The sequence below is a fragment of the Manis pentadactyla genome, chromosome 1, assembly GCF_030020395.1.
Source record: "Manis pentadactyla isolate mManPen7 chromosome 1, mManPen7.hap1, whole genome shotgun sequence".
NCBI lineage: Eukaryota > Metazoa > Chordata > Mammalia > Pholidota > Manidae > Manis > Manis pentadactyla.
In genome coordinates, this window is record NC_080019.1 from 191898513 (window position 1) to 191913190 (window position 14678).

At 44.7% G+C, this 14678-nt stretch overlaps 1 long non-coding RNA gene across 2 annotated transcripts; it reads left to right on the forward strand.

Moving 5' to 3' along the window:
- The first annotated feature begins 5025 nt into the window (after window positions 1–5025).
- Window positions 5026–13652, forward strand: LOC118919414 (uncharacterized). 2 transcript variants are annotated; one of them, XR_008998549.1, is made up of 6 exons: window positions 5026–7335; window positions 7552–7649; window positions 7918–7984; window positions 8729–8820; window positions 11778–11890; window positions 12611–13652. It is a non-coding gene; the product is annotated as an uncharacterized LOC118919414 (long non-coding RNA). The 2 variants fall into 2 exon arrangements; XR_008998547.1 differs by having other exon boundaries at window positions 7552–7984.
- The last annotated feature ends 1026 nt before the right edge of the window (window positions 13653–14678 follow it).

The window sequence follows — 14678 nt, forward strand, 5'->3', positions numbered from 1 at the left end:
GGCAGAGAGACGCGTGGCCCCCAAGGTGCAGGTGCAGAGCCATTGTTGCTGAGGGAAGGAGGGGAGACAAAACCCCTATCTGGAAGAGGTGGAGAAGGCCATGGGCCCCCTGCCGTCCTACCTGCAGGGGAAGAGCAAGAGCTCAGGGAAGCTCAGAGACGCAGGCATTCAGGGCTGGGTGAAAGCGGAGGGTGGGCATGAGCAAGAGAGAAACCTTTCCACACTCCACACCCACCCTGAGCAGCAGGCCCAGCCTCTGGTTCCTCGGAGGTACCTGGACTGGTCTGTTTGCGCTGCGGTCACAAAGCACCTCAGACTGGGGGCTTACAGCAGACACTTACTCTCTTTCGGCTCTGGAGGCTGGAAGTCCAAGATCAAGGTGTCAGCAGGGCTGGTTTTTCCGGAGGCCTCTCTCCTTGGCCTGTATACTGTGTTTCTCCCTATGTCCTCGTGTGGTCCTTCCTCTGGGTGTGGCAGGTACTTACTGCTATAATAGAAGAAATTATTGTCTCTTCCTTTTCTTACAGGGACACTGGTCAGATTGGATTAGAGTCCACCCTTATGACCTCGTTTAAACTTACCTCTTTAAAGGCTCTATCTACAAATACAGTCACATTCCAAGGCCCTGGGGGGTTAGGGCTTTAACAGGTGGAGGTTTAGAGGGAAACTTTTCAGACCAGAGTGGTAACAATAACTAAAACAACCCACACCCAGCTCAGTCCTAGAGCCCACCCATTCCGAAATTGCCCGTAGTGCACTCTAGGTGCATTCCACACTGCTGCGCAGTTTCTTTGAGTGGGTCTGCCACTTTCACGTCCTTTCATGTTGCTGCACATTTTAGGTTAGTTTCTTTTTTTTTTTTTTTCTGCAAGGAAAAATCTTTATGTGTATATTTTTCTATAGCTTGGAATATCTCTTAGGATAGATCCTAAAAAGAAATTATTGCATTGCATCGAACAGTGTGACCACTGTCATGGGGTCAAACTGTGCCCACCCCAGATTGATGTGTTGAAGCTCCAACTCCCAGACGATGGTACTTGGAAATGGGTCATCAGGAGGAAATTAGGGTTAAGTGAGGTCATAGGGTAGGTCCCCAATCCTATGGGATTGGTGTTCTCTAAGAGCAGGAGGAGATGTGAAGCGCTGTGCCCCCATCTCTCTCCAGGCAAGAGCCCACAGAAGGCAGGCCATGTGAGCACCCTGCAGGAAGGCGGCCTTCTGTGAGCCAGGAAGAGCTCACCAGGAATCGAATTCCACAACATTCTGATGGTGGACTTCCAGCCTTCAGACTGAGAAAATGAATTTCTATGGTTTAAGCTACCCAATCTATGGTGTTTCGTCTGGCGGTCTGAGCAGACTTATTATAACCCCTTTTATACATGTGCATTAATTATCTATAAATGCCCTTGCCTGTATTAAAAGTCATCTGTCTTTTTTCTGGCTGTTTACATAAACTCCTTCTCTCTGAATCCACTTTTCTGTCATCTGTCAACATAAGCTATTCAAATGCACACCCTTATTTAAATAATATATGAAGATACATGTCATATCCTAGCAGTGGTATCTCATAATTTGAAATTATGAATTTTATGTCTTTAGGCTTATCAGTAACAAAGCAGTACTCTAATTCTGGCATTTCTTTCTTTCCTTTTTTTAGAGCATCCCTTTTGGGTACCAGAAGACACACACAGGACCAAAGGGCCATATGACCAAACCCCAAACCAGCAGACCCAACCTCGAAGGCCAAAAAAATCCTAGAGGTATAGAAATTCCTGCCTAAGTCCTATAATATTTTAATAGGGACATTTCCCAAAGTATGTTTTTATGTATCTTAATGCACACACAAGTGTTATTTAAATACTTATTGCTATGACATAATTTGTTAGTTTAAAAAGTAGGGAAACTTCAATAAGCATTTTTCTGTTATGTGAGTCAGCACACACTGTGAGTGAAAGTTATATAGAAATTGAACATGAGGAGGAGAGGAGAGATTTACTATTGTTGAGTGATCTAAGATAAGCCCTTGGTTCTCGCCAGGACACAGCCTCTTTCCGGCTGCAGAAGCATCACGCTGTGGGAGGGCCCATTTGCTCCGGAACTTTTCCTCTCTTCAATCGAAGCCTAAGAGTCAGTCAATAAACATTTACTGATTTTCCAAGGTTCTTCTCTGCACAGACTTTTCAGGGCATTGGTTTTGTCGAAGTGCAGCTTTATGTGTGACAGCTGCTTGTGTGGGATTCCCGTGGGCTTGCCTTCGGGGCCTCACATGAGCTCATGTTGTCTGAAAGAGAGAAACAGCTTTGCACCTGAGGTCTATCTACTTTCTATTTCTTCAAAGATTGTCTATATTGCAGCCAATATACAGATCAATATGCAGGGCTTTTTGAGGAATTAGGAAAATTTTCAGATGATGCAAAATGATCACTTAACATTAAAATTGGCCCCCAAATTCTGTTACTTCCTCACCTAATTTCCTAAAATACGCATGTAGCAAAGCAGCTGGAGAGGAGGGTTTTAGCTCAGGTCTTCTTCCTGCCAGAAAGGTGATTCCAGGAAGCAGGAGTCCGGGGCGGGGAGCACGAGGCAGGGGAGGAGAAGCCAGTGGGTGGGTATGGAAGTCATCGGTACACCGGATGAAGCCAGTAAGTGCTGCTGCTGTGACAGTGACAGCTCAAGGCTGGGGCAGCTCCTGAGAGGGCTGTGGGTGCCCCCAGGAAGGCCCACCGGAAGGATGGCAGGCTGCAAGGCTTATCACCTGCCCCTTTCCCATTGACTGGGGACATTAGCTTCCTTTTCTCTCCCCAGTACTGAGGAGCCCCTGGGGCACAAATGGGGAGGACACAAGGCTGCCTGAGGCTGGATGCTGTGAGGTGCAAGGTGAGTCTGAGCTCAGCGTGAAACCTTCACCCCATCTGTGCACAGTGGGTCAAGGAGATGGTACCCTGGGCAGCAGACGCATCTACCTTATGGAGCTTCATCTCCCTTTTCCTATTTGACTCAACAATCAGACAAGTAAAGATCAGGGCAAGAGTAGAAGAGGAGGGCTTGAAGAATCTCAGATTTGGTAAACACAGCTTCTGGTACACAGGGTTGACTACTTTAAGTCTCTCTGCTATATTGGCAAACTGCTGAGAAATCAAGCAGAACTTGCAGCTGCTCTTTGATTAGGAGAATTATAAGGAAACCAATTAATGAAGAAGCCTGGGGGTATTGATGAGCATTCTTCCATTGCCAACTGATATGTAAGTGGTTCTCTTAAAGACCTATAGCAGTAACTATGCTTAAAAATTAACAAATGTGATATGCTTTACATTTCATTTATCTTTTCAGGGCAAATGTGGGCAAGTGCAATAACAGCCTGCAAAATGCAAAATTTGGATTTGTTTTCTGGAAAATGTACAGCTCTGACCTTCAAAGATCAAGGGCAAATTGTGGAGTATTGGCTATTGTTGACCATGTTTTAGGATAACACAAGCATACCCCTGACTTTTTACTTCATAATTAAAATAAAAGTAATAACATCTGTCTGAATGTGACACTACATGATATAAAGCTGTGATTTTCACCTTCTTAAAAGTTTAAGATATATACCACACTGCTGAGGTGAGAGATTAAATAATGAAGAGTCAACCATGAACACATTTAAATGAATGTTCTAAAAAGTGAGCTATTAGCCTCATTACCAAATAGACAATAAGCACAGTTATGAGATTTCATGCTTACTTAGGAGAGGGTGGGCTGGGAGATTTTGCTGTTGTTTTCATGTAGCAGTGAGTTCTTTGGAAGAAACGGATTTCAAGGACTTCTTGCATTTAAGGAAGAGATAATGACAAGAGGATGGGTAGACTGGACCCCAAAGGTGACTTGGAGATGGGACTGTGCCCCAAAGGACATTAAGTACATTTCCCAGAGAAGAACACATACTTTAGAAAGAGTATTATTGGAAGGTGGGCTCTTAATGTAGAACGAATGAAAGAATAGACATGGTGAGTGACGCGAAGGAGCCCGGGAAAGGTTGGACGGATACTGTGAAGTGGCGGGTTTTGTAGTGATTTCCTGAGTGAGGAGGGGAGGGATCCCGGGGGAGAGGAGCCACCGGAAGAGGCAGGGACATTGCGGGGGGCAAAGCGTAGCCCAGGAGAAGCTCAAGCAGCAGACGGTGGCCTCCGGAGGAACAGGTTCAGTGAGGAGCAGGTGGAACCCAGAATGGAGATGCTCGAGATGTTATGCAGGACCTGCCCCTGGGCTGGGTCTTCCGTAATGTGTGGATGATGGCTTCCTGAGGATCTTCTGGGGGAGAGGTTCTGAAAGACCAGATTCTCTTCAGAGAACTTTGGCTGTGAGCAGTCTTCCATTTGTAACCAAAGTGCCGATTTTCTTGGCCCATTCTCTTTGTAAAGAAAGCGAGCAGCGAGTGTCCTAAGCAGAGTCTATGTGGAAATGAATCTCCTGGTGAGAGTCGCCTCAGCCCTGTCCAGGTGCAGCAAGTACCAGCGATGTCTGCAGGTGGGAGTGCCTCTCTCTGGCACACGTCACACTGCGGCATTTAAGGGTGGGGGGTGCATAGGACATAGTGCTCCCTGCAAGGCCTCCCGTCCCCCAGCCTCCTTGCCTCAGGATGTTATCAGAGTGCTTACCCACTTGTTTCTAGAAGACCCTAGGGAGTAATCTCGTCACTCCACATGTACATCTCAGTCTCCACCCCAGAGCACCATGCCTTTGAGATGGCTGTTTCCCACCTTGATTTGTGCCCTTTAAGGTGCTTTATATCTCTTAATGGGATTCAATTCCCAAGCCTTCCTTACCACTCAGAACCTCCCACTGTGTCCTCTGCAACCATCTGTGATCAGCACAATCCCCTGTACCTTCAATCTTTTTTGCAGAAATCTCCCTCAGAATGAGATCCACTCTTCCCTGAAGATGCTGGAGCCCCTCCTGCATGGGGACTGTTCTTCTTCCTGGTCCCCATGGAGCACAGGTCTGGGAGGTGGGATAGGCGTCTTTTCCTTTTCTCATCGTTCTGACCATTTCTTCCTGCCTTCCTCAAACATTCTGGCCTTTCGAGGTAAGTGCTATTCCCATATGCATTCATCTGGAGTCTCCAGACAACAGGACCGGTTTCCTGTAGTCTGTATATTATGTATGTGTCTTATATATTTTATATCTTTTTATTTACTATAAGCAATTGGCTTACATGATTAATGAGGCTGAGAAGTCCAAGATGGGCAATTGGCAAACTGGGGACCCAGGAGGGCTGCAGGTACAGTTCCAGTGTGAATTCAAAGGTCTGATGACCAGGGAGCCAATTGGTGGGAGGTCCCGTCTGAATCCGAGTCTGAAGGCGGGAGGGGACTGATGTCGCAGCTCAAACACGGAGAGGCGGAAGGGAAGACTTCTCTCTTGCTCTGCCTTTTGGTCAATGTTCTTTGCCTTCGGTGGGTTGGAGGAGGCCCACCCACATTGGGAAGGGCAATTTGCTTCACTAAGTGTGCAGATTCAAACATTGCTTTCATCTAGGAACACCTTCACAGAAACACCCAGAAGAATGTTTGACCAAATATCTGGGTGCTCTGTAGCCCAGGCAAGTCAGTACCTATAGTTAGGCATCACGCCATATTCATTTGTCACTGTCCTCTGCCTGTCTTCTGGTCACTTCCTGTTCTCTGAAGGTTTGGAAACTCACTTCATTTTTATTATCTGGGAAACTGTGGAGTTCTACTCAAAGTCTCCCCAAAACTTGGGATGTGGGCTACAAGTGTGGTCAGAGGGTGAGAGACTTCCAGGAAGATCGCCCCTCTGGAAGGGTGGGCTTGCATTTCAAGGGGGGTGTGTGTGACCCAGGACCACTGCATGTTCCTGTGTTCTGAATCTGGAGACACTAATCATCTCTTCCTCTTAGGGTAATTTATGCACATTTCAAAGGGTGAGAATCCGGGATCCTTCCCAGGGAGGATTTATTTATACTAGGAAGCGACAACCTCCATTGCCGTCACCCTGTCAAATGTGCCATCATCTCTCACTGCTGATGGTCTCCCGGTTCCTCCTACGTCACAGAATAATCAGTGATATTTTAAGATACAAATCAGATCATATCATTCTCTGCTCTGAAACCCCTAAAGCTTCTCAACACATTTAGAAACAGTACCCCCCATTTTTTAAATCATGGCCCGTAAGTCTCTACATGTCTGTATAACTTTATGATCCTGAATTCCTCCATGCTCCTTCTCTCTCATTTTACTCCAGCCTCATTGGTCTTGCAATTTCTGAAACACACCAAGCTTGTGCCTGCCCCAGAGCTCCTATCCTTGTAGCACCTTCCCTTGAATCCTTGCTCTGTGCCCAGATCATCAACAGGCTTGCTCCCTCAGGACAGGGCTAAACTGGCACCTCCATGGGCAGGACCTCTCTGTCAGCCATACTTGTAATTGTCCCCTGCCCTCCTCCTGCCCCCTCTATCCCTTCACCTGCCCTATTATTCCTGGTAGCGTTTATTAGTATTTAAAATCAGTATCATAGACTCATTCCTTTGCTAGCTTATTGTCTGTCTCTGCCAGAAAATGGCCATCATAAGGGGCCTTAAAAGTTTGTCTTGTGTGTTGATGTTTTGTGCATTACTGACCAGCACAGCTCCTGGCACATAAAAGGGCTCAATTTTTTTTGATGAATGAATGAGTGAAGGGCAGTATCTGAGCCTTTGATTCAATAAATCCATCTCTTCCACATCTTAAGTGCTTGGAGAGGGAATGAAAAGAGGCACACTTCCAGTTTTCTACATGATTCATTCTTTATCAGACAGATCAACACACCAGCAAGCATACAGGGTGAAGGGTCTGTATGGAGCTATGGGAGACGGGGGTGCTGGGCTGGGCTGGCATGTTGCATGTCCCCCAACACAGCAGAATAAGAGCCCACAGGGCACATCAAGCAGGGGGAGCATCTGATGGGCTGGTGGCTGCTGCGTCACGGAGGTCATGGCCCTGTGCTTGTTCCTCCAGTTTTCTGCTGAACCCACATAGTTTTTGAATATAATGATGGCAGGAAGAGGGTTCTCCCCTCCTCCTGTTTACAAAATGAGCTGGTACCCCGCTGTTATGGCCTCTAGGAGAAGTCACTGAGCATGACCTTCCAATTAAATCATGCACCCAGCATCTCTCATTTCTGATGACATCTTTGAAGTGCTGAGACACCCCTGGGCATGTGATGTGAAAGAATACTGGTCCACAGAACTCCTTCATCCAGGGAGGAGGTTCCAGCAGGTGTGTCCTTGAGTTTATGTGAAGAGCAGAATGCCGCCCTCTCACCTGCTACTTCCTCCCAGCCAGGCTTCAGGACCCGGTAGGTCCGGCAGGGCTCACGCTTCTGTAGCCTTTGTTTAACATCATGAGTTTCTTTGTAGCTTTGACCAAACATTTTTTTATGATTGCAAAATTGAAATTTACATTTATTATGTGTTAAAAAATAGTTACTTTGTGCTGGTCCGGTTCCTGCACCGGCACCCTGGGAGGAGTAGCATTTCGGAGTGCACGCTGATTTTATTGTTTCTACCTGCAGCAATTGACAGCCTTGGGGTCACGTGGAGCTGCAAACTAGAGGCGCCTTACGGTGGATAATGATACGTGAGAGCATTTACCAGAGCTCCTATGTGCCAGGTCTGTGCCGAGGGCAGCACTTTGCATGCACACTCACTCCTCACCCACCCTCTTTTCATTCTGTCCCCAAGGCAGCAGGGAACAGGCTCATGTCAAGGTCATCAGTGACTGCCATCTTGTGAAGGTCCAGGAAAGCTACCTCGGTTCCCTCATGGGTTCTCTTGGCAGCGTCTGATTCCCGTGACTACTTCCTTCTTCTTCAGCTCCTGTGTTGTTTCACTGTCCTGATTTTCCTCCTCGCCCAGATTGTCATCTCTGTTTTCACCAGATCATTTGCTGGAGAACCCCTGGTCTGTGGCCTTCGTCCTGTCTGTCTGTTTACATTTTTTCCTCAGGTGAGTAGTTACCGTCCTGGGACTTTAAATACCATCTGTGTGCTGATGGCTTCCAAATTTATCTTCCTCCCTGACTTCTTTCTTGAGCTCTAGCTTCACATAGGCAACTTTCTGCTTGGCATCTCTACTTATGTCTCCTAGGCTTCTCAAACCAAAAAGCCCAGAACAGAACTTTTGATCCCCCACTACAAAATGAAAAAAAATATGTAGAAATAATCCTGATACATGTCTTTCCATTATTGCCACATCCAACTCCACCAGCACGTGCTGCCAGCTGCACCTCCACGATCGTCTGCCAGCCATCCACCCAGCTCACCCCATGGTGGCTGCCCTGGTCGGAGCTCCCACTGCCTCTTGCCTGGATGCCCATCCTGACCTCTTTCCTGGTCTCCTGGCTTTCATTCTAGCTCCAGTCCAAACAGCAAGAAGACTTTAGAAATATAAGTCAGATAATATCTGTTCCTTTGTTAAAACTATCTAATGGCTTCTCATTATACATAAGGATAAAAATTCTCCAAGCTTTCTTAATGTGGCTGTACCTCACTGTTCTGACCTCGGCTGGTACCCCCTGCCCCTACCCCACCCACCAATACACATATAAACAGAGTGCCACGCTGCAGACACCCTGGCCTTCTCTGTCTTCTCCACATTGGTTGATTTTGTTTCCATCTCAAGACCTTTGTATTTGCTGATCCTTGGCCCTGAACATTGTTCTTATATATCTTCATGTCATTTGGATCTCAGATTTATGTCACCTCTTCAGAGAGGCCTTCCTTGCCTGATGGGGAAACCGAGACTAAGGGAAACCCAGTAACTTGTGTGAAGCTCCTCTGCTGGTAAGCAACACGTGCAAGATCTGAGCCAGCTGGTCTGATGCCACATGCTGGGTTCTGGCCACTCTTTTCTTTGTCTTTCTTCCTCGGAATAGAATTGAGAACACAGTGCCATGCAGGGCTTATAAAGGACTGCCCTGCAGAGGCTACAAGGGATAGAAGGAAGCAAAAGAGGTGGATAAGGAGGAAGTGAGCCCATGAGCATCTTTGGCAACAGCCACAGAGCCCAGTCATGGAACAACTGGATGTTAAATAAAATGGGGAGTGAGCCTGTTAACTCCTCGGTACAGCCAAGAATACGACATTACACTGTAAGCCATAGATCACAAAATCAGGGTTGCAAAACTAACTGGCTGTCCCCACTAGAGAAATATTTATTTCCTAGGGAGGTAAAGTAGAAACATGACCCTCATTCATACCTGTATCTGTAGTTAGCACCCTATACTTAATTTAACAACCTAGTTAATACTCAACAGTTGTTTGCACCTGATTATTCTCCAGTAGGCTCCCTAGTTTAACATTGTCATTAAAAAATCCCAGTGGGTATTGCTTGAAGTAGAAATACTTGAAACTGGTGACCAACATTGGTACAGGCTTGGAATCGGAAAGATTCCATTAAAAGCAAGAATGGATGTATTAACTCTTGTGTTAGGTCATGTAAGTGGTTCTGTTAGGTGCTTCTCTACCCAAACCTTCCTGGGAGAGAGAAAGACAGGAGATCCTTGTGATGGGGCCAAGAAAGAAGGTTATTACATGAACAGACTCAGCTACCAGCATGTGCTAAATTTAATAGTGTCCCCCAAATTCATGTCCATCTAGAACCTGTGAATGTGACTTTATTCAGAAATAGGATCTTTGCTGATGTAATCAAGTCAAGATGAAGTCATTAGGATAGGTCCTAAATCCAATACGACTAATGTCTTTATCAAAGGGGAAATTGGACCGGGAGATACAGACACGCAGGGAGAAGGCTGTGTGGAGGCAGAGGCAGAGACTGCAGTGATGCAGTGCCGAGCCCAGGAGGGGCCGGGGGTCCCAGGGGGCCCACCACCACCACCAGAGGTTGGGCAGGCATGAGGAAGGGTCCCCCGCTAGTCTTCAGAGAGAGCATGGCCCTGCTGGTACTTGGATTTCCCATGTCTGGCCCCCAGAACTGTGGGAGAATAAACCTGTTTTTTAAACCACACAGTTTGTGGTAATTTGTTACGGCAGCCCCAGGAAACTAATACAGTGCATCTAAATAATTGGCCGCTATCAGATGCTCAATAAGTATAAATCCCCCATAGTCACTTTTTTGTTGTTGCTGAAACAGCTTATTTTTATTAAAAAAAATATTTCCTAGTCATCTATGTGAACAGACACGCTTTTCTATAGCTCTTAAATAAAAAACAGGGAATATGTGAAGCGAATTCTTCCCCTGTTCCTGTTTCCCCTCTTCACAAACATTTTTTTCTTAGTTTCTTGTGTATTCTTCCAGGAGAATTTTGTGCATACAAGCAATTCAAGGACATATTATTCCCTCATTTTTAAAACAAAATATAGCCTACTGTGCATTCTGCTTTACATCTCATTCTTTTTCACTCAGTAATTTATCTTGGAAAACTTTTCCTGTGAGTGTATGAAGAGCATCTTGATTCATTGTTACAGCTGCAAAGTTTTCCATTGGGTGCTTGGAATGATAATTTCTTCAGCTGGTCCTCTCATGATGGCCATTTAAGTGGCATCCACTATTTTGGTATTAGGAACAATTTCTTAGAAAGCAACTTTATACATGTGTAATTTCATGTGTTTGTGATGATACGTGTGGTAAATTCCTCAAAAGTGAAATAGCATTATCCTAAGGCCACGAACATATGTTGTTTTTTAATATTTATTCTATTGCAGTAAAATTCACAAGACATAAAATTTACTCTGTTAATAATTTTTCAGTGGCCTTAAGTACAGTGACACCACGTTCAGGGTACAGTTCTGTGGCATTAGGGCATTCGCCATGTTGTGCAACCATCACCAGCACCCCCATCTCCCGAACATTTTCATTTTCCCAAACTGAAACTCTGTCTCCGTTAAACCCTTTTCCTCTTCCCCCAGCTCCTGACATTCCACTTCTTGCCTCTATGAATTTGGCCACTAGGTATCTCATATAAGCAGAATTGTATAATAGTGACCTTTGGTGTTTGGTGGATTTCACTTGGTATAATGTCTTCAAGCGTTTTTCGTGTTGGAGCAGGTGTCAGAATTTCTTTCCTTCTTAAAGCTGAAAAATGTTTCATTGCAGGAATGTATCACTGCAAAAATGTTTCATTGCATGTATGTAGCACATTTTGTTTATCCATTCATCCCTGAATGGACACTTGGGCTGTTTCCACCCTTTGGGCTTTGTGAATAGTGCTGCTGTGAACATTGGTACACAAGTACGTGTGAGTCCCTGCTTTTAGTTTTTGGGGTGTATACTCAGGAGCAGAATTGCTGGATCATATGATAATTCCATGTTTAATTTTGGGGAACTGCCGTACTATTTCCCAGAGGCTGCACCAGTTTACACTCCCACCAACAGTACACAAGGTTTCCAATTTCTCCACATCTTCACCAAGACTTATTATTTTATGTTTCTTTTGACCTTATAATAGCCATCTTAGTGGGCACAAAGTAATATCTCACTGTGGTTTTGATCTGCATTTCACTAATGATTAGTGATATTAAACATCTTTTCATGCACTTATTGGCCATTTGTATATCTTCTTCTTTGGAAAAATGTCCATTCAAGTTTTTTATTCATTTTTTAATTGGGTTCTTTGTTTCTTTTGTTGTTGGTGTTGTTGAATTCCCCGTAATTGTTTCTTATGTCTTAAAACTTAATTTTGTGCTATTTTTGATAAAAATGTATAATAGGCAGTAGTTATAATATAATTGTGTTTCTGCCTTACACTGAACAGAATTTATCTTTTTTTTTCCTAACTCAGGGTGTCTTGCCTCAGTTATTCTACTCTGCAGTATGAGAAAAACTTGAGATGTTGGCAATCATCCAAATATCCAGGCGCTGCTATGATTGAGCCAACATTTCCATCTCCTTGGTGTAAGATTTTCAGTTCATTTATTTAATTAACATTTAATAAGAACCTGCTATATAGGGAGCACTTTTCTTGGGGTTGATGAAACACAAAAGAATTAGGAATCATCACGGTCTTTGCAGAACTTGCAGATGAATAAATAGTGATTGTGACAGAGTGACAGGAAGGGCTGTATGTCATGGGGGACCCAGGGCATCTTCTTGAGCATCACTGAAATCAGGAATGTCTCAGGCTCTATTGCATGACTCAGAAGACTTAGCGGAATGTGACTCCAACAGATAATAATAAACTAGAACTAGAACAAAGGCCTTTTGCAATGTCTCCATCCTAAAATCATCCTTCCCATGGATGCTTCAGCTACAACATGCTGCAGAAAGTGTGGCATGAATTCACTAAGTGAACATCACTAGGGTAGAGACTGAACAATCTAATTAAACTAAAGTAAATCTGTTCAATATTGTGCCAAGGCAGGGTCAGAAAATGCTTCTCTGGTCTTCTCTTCATCAGCCCTGTGGTCATATCCACCTCCTAGGATGGGACTGACAAAAATACAGCAGTTCTGACAGACATCATTGATTGGCAGTGCCTTTTCTAGCTTAGCCTGGAAGAGGCTCCTTAACCCATAGCTAAGAGAGAAAAGGTGTTGGTGCTGGAGATCAGACTCATTTGCTATTTGGTTGCTGAGGGTCTCTGTGTGTAAGAACTGTAGGGGTCTCTTTTAGCAGCTGCTGCTTGGAGGAGAGAGAAATTTGGTGCTGAAGGGAGTGAAATCCCAGAAACTGCTCCCCTCTGGGCCTGGATACAGGTGAGTCAAGGTTGCTAACTCTTTCTTTTTTCTTCCTAAGTTTATAATTTTCTCTTTTTTCCTACTGTGCTTTAAGAGTGAAAGCTTCAGTCTGCTTGCTCCTGAAAGGAAACTGGTGGTGGACTATGATTTGACTGATGTGTTCACACATTTGTTTGCAGCCAGTTTGTCTCCGTATCCCAGCTTCTGCTATAGTTCTTGGGACATGATAGGGGCTGAGAGAACATTAGCTGGATGAACGACTGAATTTACTGGAAGCAGAGTCCTGAGCCTGCCCACTTGGTTGAATAAAAGACCAGGTGGACTGTAGACTGATTACCAGGTAACCAATGTCCAAGCGAGGAGATCTCTCCAATAAGATTGCTGCTTGGGTAGCTCGAATCCACTCATGTATTCAGGTATTCATATACTCGCTTATTCATCCAGCACATGTTTATCTGGGGTATTTAGGGACGTGTGGCACAGTGTCATGAACTTCCATCTAGTTGAAGAAATGTACCTTAGACAAGTGAACCCATGACGACAAACTGACAAGTAGTAGGAAAGAGAGGGCGGGAGGAATGCAGTGTAGACTGGGTTTAAGGATTGGCCTGTGGAGGGACAGGGTGGAGCTTGGCACTCGGTTGGTCACCCTGCAGTCCTGCAATGCTTGACACACTTCTCTAGTGGGAAGGGCCAGGGAGCACGCTAATCACCCGTTCTTACTGCCGTAGAGGCCCTGAGTTCTTAGCGCGAACCACTCTCCTCCGTGAGCATGTGGTCTGTTCGCCAGCGCGCTCTGTGGGCGGAGCCAGCACCAGATGCAAGTGTGCTTTCTGACATCATTAAAATTTTAGCTGCTGAGACTTTGGTTCCAAAGAGGCAATAAACTAAATATTTCAGAGAGCCCAGAACTGAAATGGACAGATGGACCCAAAATAGTCTACTTTGTAATTATTCAAATTAGCATAATTTCCACTTCATAAAAATGTACACTTCCAGGGTTTATTGGCTTTCATTTTATGGTGGCTTTGCTAAATGTAAGCACTCAGAGCTTCAATTCTTCAAGTCCCGTAAAAATAGTGACTTCATTCTGGTCTATTTAAAACTTTAATTTCTTTTCTGTATTTTACAAAATGATGGACCAGATTCCAAATCCTGATAAGACTTTGGAATGCTTCATCTATTTGATTGGTTTTTTTTTAGTGTTCTCTCTCTGCAAGATAGAGAATTGAACCCTAAAATAAAAACCTTAAAACCAAGCCCTGGAAAAAAAAAAAGAGGTAGAACCATCTTCTGTTTACCAACACAGTCCATGAAGCATTCTCGTCATCTCTAGGATGAGACAAAAGAGGCCACTGCAGAGGCCTCTCCCCCAGTAAGGGTGTCATAAGAAGCAAATGTTTACAGATAATTATCAGTAGTTCTCCTCACATGACCATCATATTGATTTCAAATAAGCCAATTTTTCATTCGTTTTTGTACAACCAAGTCTGCCTGTTATCTGTGTCTCCTCCTCCCTGATGTCTAATGTTTGAAGTGCACTCATTGCTTCATCTGCTTTGGACAATTTTTCTCATATGTTTCTCTCACTGTTGTCTCTGCAGCAGAAAGAGAAGCTGCATGTCCCTGAGGGTTTGAAGGATAACCCACAAAGGATTACCCAAAGCCCCCAATTTTTGTGTGATGTCCTATTTTGCGTGTTTTGTATTTTCCCTATGATTTGTATTTTTATCCTCCTCCTCCTAGTTTTGATATACAAATGTCTATTTCCCCAAACCTTTAAGTAACATGGATGCTCTGATGCTGTATTAAGCACATGTGCCCTGCAGTTGTGTGTCTGAGGAATGTGGGGGTACTTGGCTCAGATGAACTCCACAATGTCTGCAGATGGGATTTATCACAAGGTCTGTCTGTGCAGCAGGGCGAGAGCCAGGGCCTGCCCTCCCCCTGCTGCTCCACTTGTGTGCACACTGCTACTTCCATGTCTCTGTTCACCGGTTTTCTAC